Here is a 7,074-nt window from a genome sequence, read left to right as displayed (position 1 = left end):
AATAATTATATCCTCTATGTTTAAGAGGGAGTGACAAATATGATTCTCTACTTCATGTTTCATGCATTAGACCAGGACTAACAACCATAAGTTTTAGTGAAGGCCATCAGTAGGATAAGGAAATTGGTGAATGCATTTTGAGGTGTTGCTGAAAGAAGGAAAACAAGATTCGATTGAAGAATGTGTTGTTGTATATGAAGTAGGAAGGAAAGTGTATGATTAAGGAATAATTTTTAAAATATTATGTTGATATTCCTACTCTGAAAAGTTGGGAAGCAACATCAAGTTGTCTGGAAGACCCCGAAGGTTTATATTTGATTATGTACATGTGAAAGTATATTATTGATTAGGGTTGTGTATGTACAGGGAAATATCTCGAAGGTTTTGATAGCATGCAGGTTAAGGATCAATTTAATTAGGAGATATTTATTGTCCTTGATCTCCTAGATCAAGAAGTGATGAGGCTTTATGAGTGAAGAATTTCCTCGTATGACATATGGCCAACACTGTGTGTTGATGTATAGGTCCCCAAGTTGGAAGGTTGGCGTTGGTAATTGAGCTCTAACATGCACTTGGATTTCTAGGTCGATTGTTAGCAAGTAAGCTCGATGGTACCTAGAGGGGCTGAAATCTTGAGTCAATATCAGTCCCACTGAGATATATTGACCTGGTTAGGAATCTAGTCCATGGCATTGCAGTGCCTAAATTGTTGAGAGAAGAATGGATAAATTTCCCTAGTCAGGAATCTAGTCTGTGGCATTGCGGTGCCTAAATCCTTGAAAGACTAATGGATAGATTACCCGGGTCAGGAATCTATTCCATGGAATTGCGGTGCCTAAAGCTCTTGATGGTTCATATAGTTGAGAACTTCATTGTACTAGTATATGATGAATACCTCCCTACTTAAGAGGAAGTGTTGGAAAATATAACTAGGTTTTGTCGTCATTTGATGTATTTGAGTCATCTTGTAATACAATTGTCAGAAGAATAAAGAAATGAATTATTATTATTATTATTGTGACTTATTAAAGCATGGGTTTCATTCCTGGGTCACCATGTTTTAGGTCAAGGTCCCCATTGAGTACTTATAGGATTTATTCTGAGTGAATAGATTCATTGTAATTTTAAAGAGACCCTTCTTGGGATTTTGAATCATGTAAAAGGGTTAAGTATTGATTCAAATGTAATTTTTGTATCCTCCACATCAAGTTGGCCTACAAGAGATCAAGTCAGACTAAGGACACTAATTTGACCTCACATGGAGCTTATAAATACAAGCAAGTCAAATTCATTTGGAACACATTATCTCACAAGAAGTTCGATATCTCTTGAAGCTGGAGGAAGTGTGAAGTACAAAGCTAGGAAGCCAAAAGAAGTGTGAGTTTGGTGGAGTCTAAGGAGAAGAAGAAAAACAAAATTTTGGTGCCTCTCTCCCTCTGTTTCGTGTCCTAGATTGGGAGATTGAAGTATTTCAAGTTGCGTTGATGCCGGAAGCTGCCTAACGTCAAAAGTTGCCTGATGGCGGAAGTTGCTACATAGTAAAAGTTGTTGGAAGAGAGGTCGAAGATCTGGGAGGCTGACTTGGTGTGGAGGGAAGGTCTGGTAATTGTTTAGGGTGAAGTGTCTCAAAGAATGATATTAAAAGGAAGAGAATTTTGATTGGGTTTTCCCCTTGAGGGGGGTTTTCCTTGGCATAGTGCCTACACCTCATGTTGATTGTTTTATGTGTTATTGCTTTGGTAATTTCTTGATGAACTAAAAGAAAGAAGATATAAAGAATCGTAATATAAAATCTTACAAATCTAACAAATCTTTCTACAATCATGATTGGGTTATATGAGTTTGAAACCTTCTTCTCTATTTTTGAACACTAACACTTATGTCAATAAAGAGTCTATCGTTCCTCATTCAACATGTATCACTCAATTTTTGTCCGTCTATCTACATTCTTACCAAATTGAGAAAATGATATGTAATAAGAAATGTGAGTGGACCTTTTCATATGTAGATTTTAGGTAGCATTTTTGTAGTCTTTGGTTCCTTAGATGTAGGTAAGGAGGGACCGCTTGTGCATACTGGGGCATGCATAACATCACTGTTGGGGTAGGGGGACTCCAAACGGTACAATTTAACATGGATATGGTTGCGGTATTTCAAAAATGATAGAGATAGATGTGATCTCATAACATGTGGTTCTACTTCGAAAGTTGCGGCTACATTTCACGCCCCTGTGGGTTGTGTTATATTTTCCCTTGAAGAAGTATCATCATGGTAATGATAAATGTTGTTTACCTTGTTTAAATAATTATGGAGGGGCAGTTTTAAAAGCGAGAATATGTTCACTTATTTCATCAAGGTTCAAGTCATAGGGGAGATGCTTAAAGAGGAAATTGTTTCTAGACAGAAGTTTTTGGATTTTTCAATGTTTAGGGTGTTGATCATTTCATTTCTTTGAGTCTGTTACTACCTTTGGCATAGTTTTAAGCAAATATAGTTTCTCGCGATTCTAATGGTCTAGTCCATCTTCTTAACAAAAGATTGACGGGTTGCATTAGGTTACTAAATTGTGTTGGTAAATGCTCTTACAATTTTTTGTTCTTCAGGTGGCAGAGTGCTCTTCTTTGGAGAACATTTTTCATTGCAGCAGTGGTTGTTGTGGTTTTGAAGGAAGTCAAAGACTTCTGTGAAAATGAGGAAATGTGGACTCTTTGGAAAATATGGTATGATAATGTTTGATATTAGCTCAGTAAAAATTTCCTATAGAACTACTGATCTTTTGCTAGTGATAATCCTTAGAATTATTGAGGGATTAATTGGAAGTAGTTTTAATTACATTCTGGAGAAGATCCTAGGACTTTATAATCTTATTAATGGGCATCTAGTTGATCCCTTTAACATTTTAATTGGTATCAATATGTTAGGGTGATGCACTAAATGTAGTTAGAAATAATTTCCAATCAAAACATTCCTCCTAAACATGCATTTAGGACTAATAAATACAATCATCAATGTCATTAGAACTAATACATACAATCAAATTTAATTTGATGAAATCAATTAATTAATTTTTTATTGTTATTAATTTTTTTTAGATGATTGAAGATTGAATAGTTAATAAAATTTTGAGGAAATATATTACAAAAAAAAATATGATAGACATGTTACTCCATTTCACCAATAAAAAATCAAGTAATAAAACAATCTTTTATATACAAAAAAAAAAGGAACTATAATACACAAAATTCATCTATACAAAAAAGCACATTGACAAGTCACATAATGGCTCTTGTTCATATTATTTCATAGATGGAAAAAGTATTTTCCTATTATTATTAAAGTTTCTTAACATTATTTTTATTATCTTATAGATATTGGATTTAAGAGATCTGTGGTTTGTGTCTTTTGAATTAGTGATCGGAGAATCCACAGTTTGAACATCTTTATACCAACGTTTCAAATCCCAAGTGGGATCCATCATCAGGGTTGAAGAATGATGATAAAAGAAGAGCAATAAGGCAGAATAAATACTAATGAGGAAGAAGTTTAAGGAAGAACACAGAGTCGGCTAGAATTTTTAATTTATTATATATAATTTTATTTTATTTATATTTATTCATATTAATTATTATAAATAATTAATATTTATAATAAATTAATTATTATAAATAATTAATAATAGTATTTTATTGTTATACATATTAATTATTATTCTAAATAACTAATATTTATAATAGATTAATTATTATAAATAATTAATAATAATAATTTATTGTTATTCATATTAATTATTATACATAATTAATATTTATTTATAATAAATTAATATAATAATTAATATATTTAATTAATAAAATTAATATAATACTAATACAATAATAATCAATTATTATATAATGAATAATTAATTATTATTGTATAATAAATAATTAATTATTATTGTATATTAATAATTAAATATTATAATAATAATTAATTAATTAATAAAATAATTAATATATTAATTAATATAGTTATTATATAAAGTAAATTAATATATTTAAATCATATTAGTAATTATAAATAATTAGAATTTATAGTTGACTTAATAAAATGATTAACTAAATAATATGTTTAAATCATATAAACTAATTAATATATTAAATCATATTAATAATTAATATTTATAACTAACAATATAATAATTCAAATATTAATTAATATAATGGCTAATAAATAAATTAATATAATAATAATATAATAATAATCAATTATTATATAATAATTAATTAATTAATATATTAATTAATATTATAATTATTAAATTAAATTAAATTATAAGTGATTAGTATTTATAGTTGACTGATATAATAATTAACTAAATAATATAATTTTCCAAATATTAATTAATATAATAGCTAAGAGGATGAAAACCACTTCCTCTTAGCGTGCCCTGCATACAACCACATTAGATCTCAATTTCACAACCTTTGTTACAATACTGACCTTCCTAGCCTTTTACAATGCCAAAATTATAGTGAACTCGGGAGGCTTCTCTCCAAGCTTTTTGAGCATAGGAATAAAATCTTAAATCAAAATAAATAATTTGTCTTTTTAGGTCCGATAGATCATTATTTGGTCTCAGCGGACGTTAACCATCATCATCATCATCATCAAATTAATATAATATTAATCTAATAATAATCAATAATTAATTAATAATTAATTAATTATTATTATATAATGATAATTAAATAAATATTATAATAATTAATTAATATCATAATTAATATATTAATTAATATAATTATTAAATAAATTAAATTAAATTAATATATTTAAATTATATTAGTAATTATAAATAGTTAATATTTATAGTTAACTAATATAATAATAAATATATTAATTAATTAATTAATTAAATTATATAGAACTCTAAGATGTAAAACTGGGAAAAAAAAAATAGAATAAGAATAGGAGAGGGGACAACATACCAAAGGGATGCATTACCTGGGGATGGGTTGGCGACTTTTAATTTCTTTGATCAAGGGGAGTGTCTTGGGATCTACCAGATAGCTTGGATAGTTTTTTGCGCTGCCTTGCCAGAGCAATCTGTCCTTCGTTATCTGCTTTAAGGGCAGTCCTGGCATCGATAATGGCCCAGAGATCTTTATTGATGCTGTTGGCAAGCTTAAGGTGGGATGAGAGGGCTAAACGTCCAAGATTTTCCAGAGAGGCCCTAACCCTTTTGATTTCAGACCGAATCAGAGAGAAGCTTAGCTGGATAAACGCCTTACTATTATATTTGTTCTGCAATCTATGCTTAACCTGTGCAAATGGAGGAATGAGATTGTTGTCCCGACAGTTTTTAAGGAAATGCAGATCTGCCGCAATTTTTATAGATAATTTTCATCTATACCAAAGAATATGTTATAAGGAAGTGTTAGTGATTGCAGGTTGGTTCTTTCTTCTGTTGGGAATGATGGGAACATAATAAAATCAATCTCATTCTTATTGATCGATTTCTGATGGCTGGTTGGATGGCTGGACGGGAGATGCATGGTATGGATGCCTAGAATAATTAGGAGGGTTTGTAATTTTCATCTATTTCATAGTTTAAAATTAAGAGAATTCTTCGACTAAAATCACATGATAGAATATTTGTCAACGTGTTTTGAACCAACCAGTGTGGTTCGTAATCACGACAGGTTGAAGGATCAGATCTAGAATGCATGCTAAATAGTTAGAGCAGAACTTCCAACAGCTATAATTATTGACCAGGTAATGGCTAGATTGACTACCTAACGGCTATATTGGACAAGGGAATGGCTAGTTTGACCAGACATAGGGAGAAGGGGGCAAAAGGCCAAATTGTAGCTTAATTTGAGGTTAGTTAATTTATTAAATTACAAGTAAATTTATACAATACATATAACTACTAAGGATTAATAATATTAAAATAATCGTATTTTTAAAATAATTAAATAATATTTTAATTGTTTATTACCAATTTGTAACTTAGTTTGAGTTTTTTTTAAAATTAATAGTTAGTTATTTTTTTAATTTAAAGTAAAAGTTTTACAACGTATATAACTACTAAGGATTAATAATATTAAAATATTTTTAAAATTATAATATTTTAAATTTAATTTTTTATTAACCATTCGTAAATCCCTCCAGTCGGTGAAGGTTCCTATCGACCCTAAGGACATGAAAGGGGTCTATATTATTCCTTGTTCCTGTGGGACCCCCTATATTGGTGAGACTGGGCGCTCCATTAATCAAAGAGAATTAATAATATTAAAATATTTTTAAAATAATAATACTTTAAATTTAATTGTTTATTAACCATTTGTAAATCCATCCAGTCGGTGAAGGATCCTATCGACCATAACGACATGAAACAGGTCTATATTATTCCTTGTTCCTGTGGCAACCCCTATATTGGTGAGACTGGGTGCTCCATTAATCAAAGAATTAGTGAACACGCAGCTGATCTTAAGCACAAGAGAACTAAGTCTTCCGCATTAGCTAAGCATGGGGAGAAGACCAAACATCGTGTTTGTATTGAGGAGGCCGATGTCATTGCTAGAATTTTGCAGTTCCACCACCGTAAATTTAGGGAAGCCATTGAGATCGAAAGGAGGCCAAGCAATCTCAATAGAGATGACGGGTGGAAGATCAACAGATGCTGGATCCCGGCCCTCACCTCCTAGTCATTTTCGCCCTCCCACCTTTACCCCCCACACCAACCTAGCCGCGCCCCGCCCATCAACCCATGGTACTCAACCCACCCATATTATTCATTGACCCATGGAATTTACCCATGGTATTGTAAATGGCATCCGCTCGTGGTATTGTAAAATCCACCCATGGTATTCATTCACCCATGGAATTGACCCGTGGTATTGTAACTGAAAAATACTATAAGTAACAAGTCACATTTTGTAAAAGGACAGATTGTCCGCCACAATGTAGTCTTTATAGTTCAGAGGCATGTAGCCACCACATCTCTTCTCGGAGATAAGCTACCATCGCCCTAGCTGGTTTATTTCCATTTCTGGTTGTAAGCATATTTCAGTATTTTACAGTAATGAA

Source organism: Pinus tabuliformis, chromosome 3_1 (assembly GCF_031772625.1).
Source record: "Pinus tabuliformis cultivar Carrire ecotype Pingquan chromosome 3_1, CPIR1, whole genome shotgun sequence".
NCBI classification, from domain to species: domain Eukaryota; kingdom Viridiplantae; phylum Streptophyta; class Pinopsida; order Pinales; family Pinaceae; genus Pinus; species Pinus tabuliformis.
The sequence above is the reverse complement of the archived record's forward strand: the minus strand, read 5'-3'. Positions refer to the sequence as shown.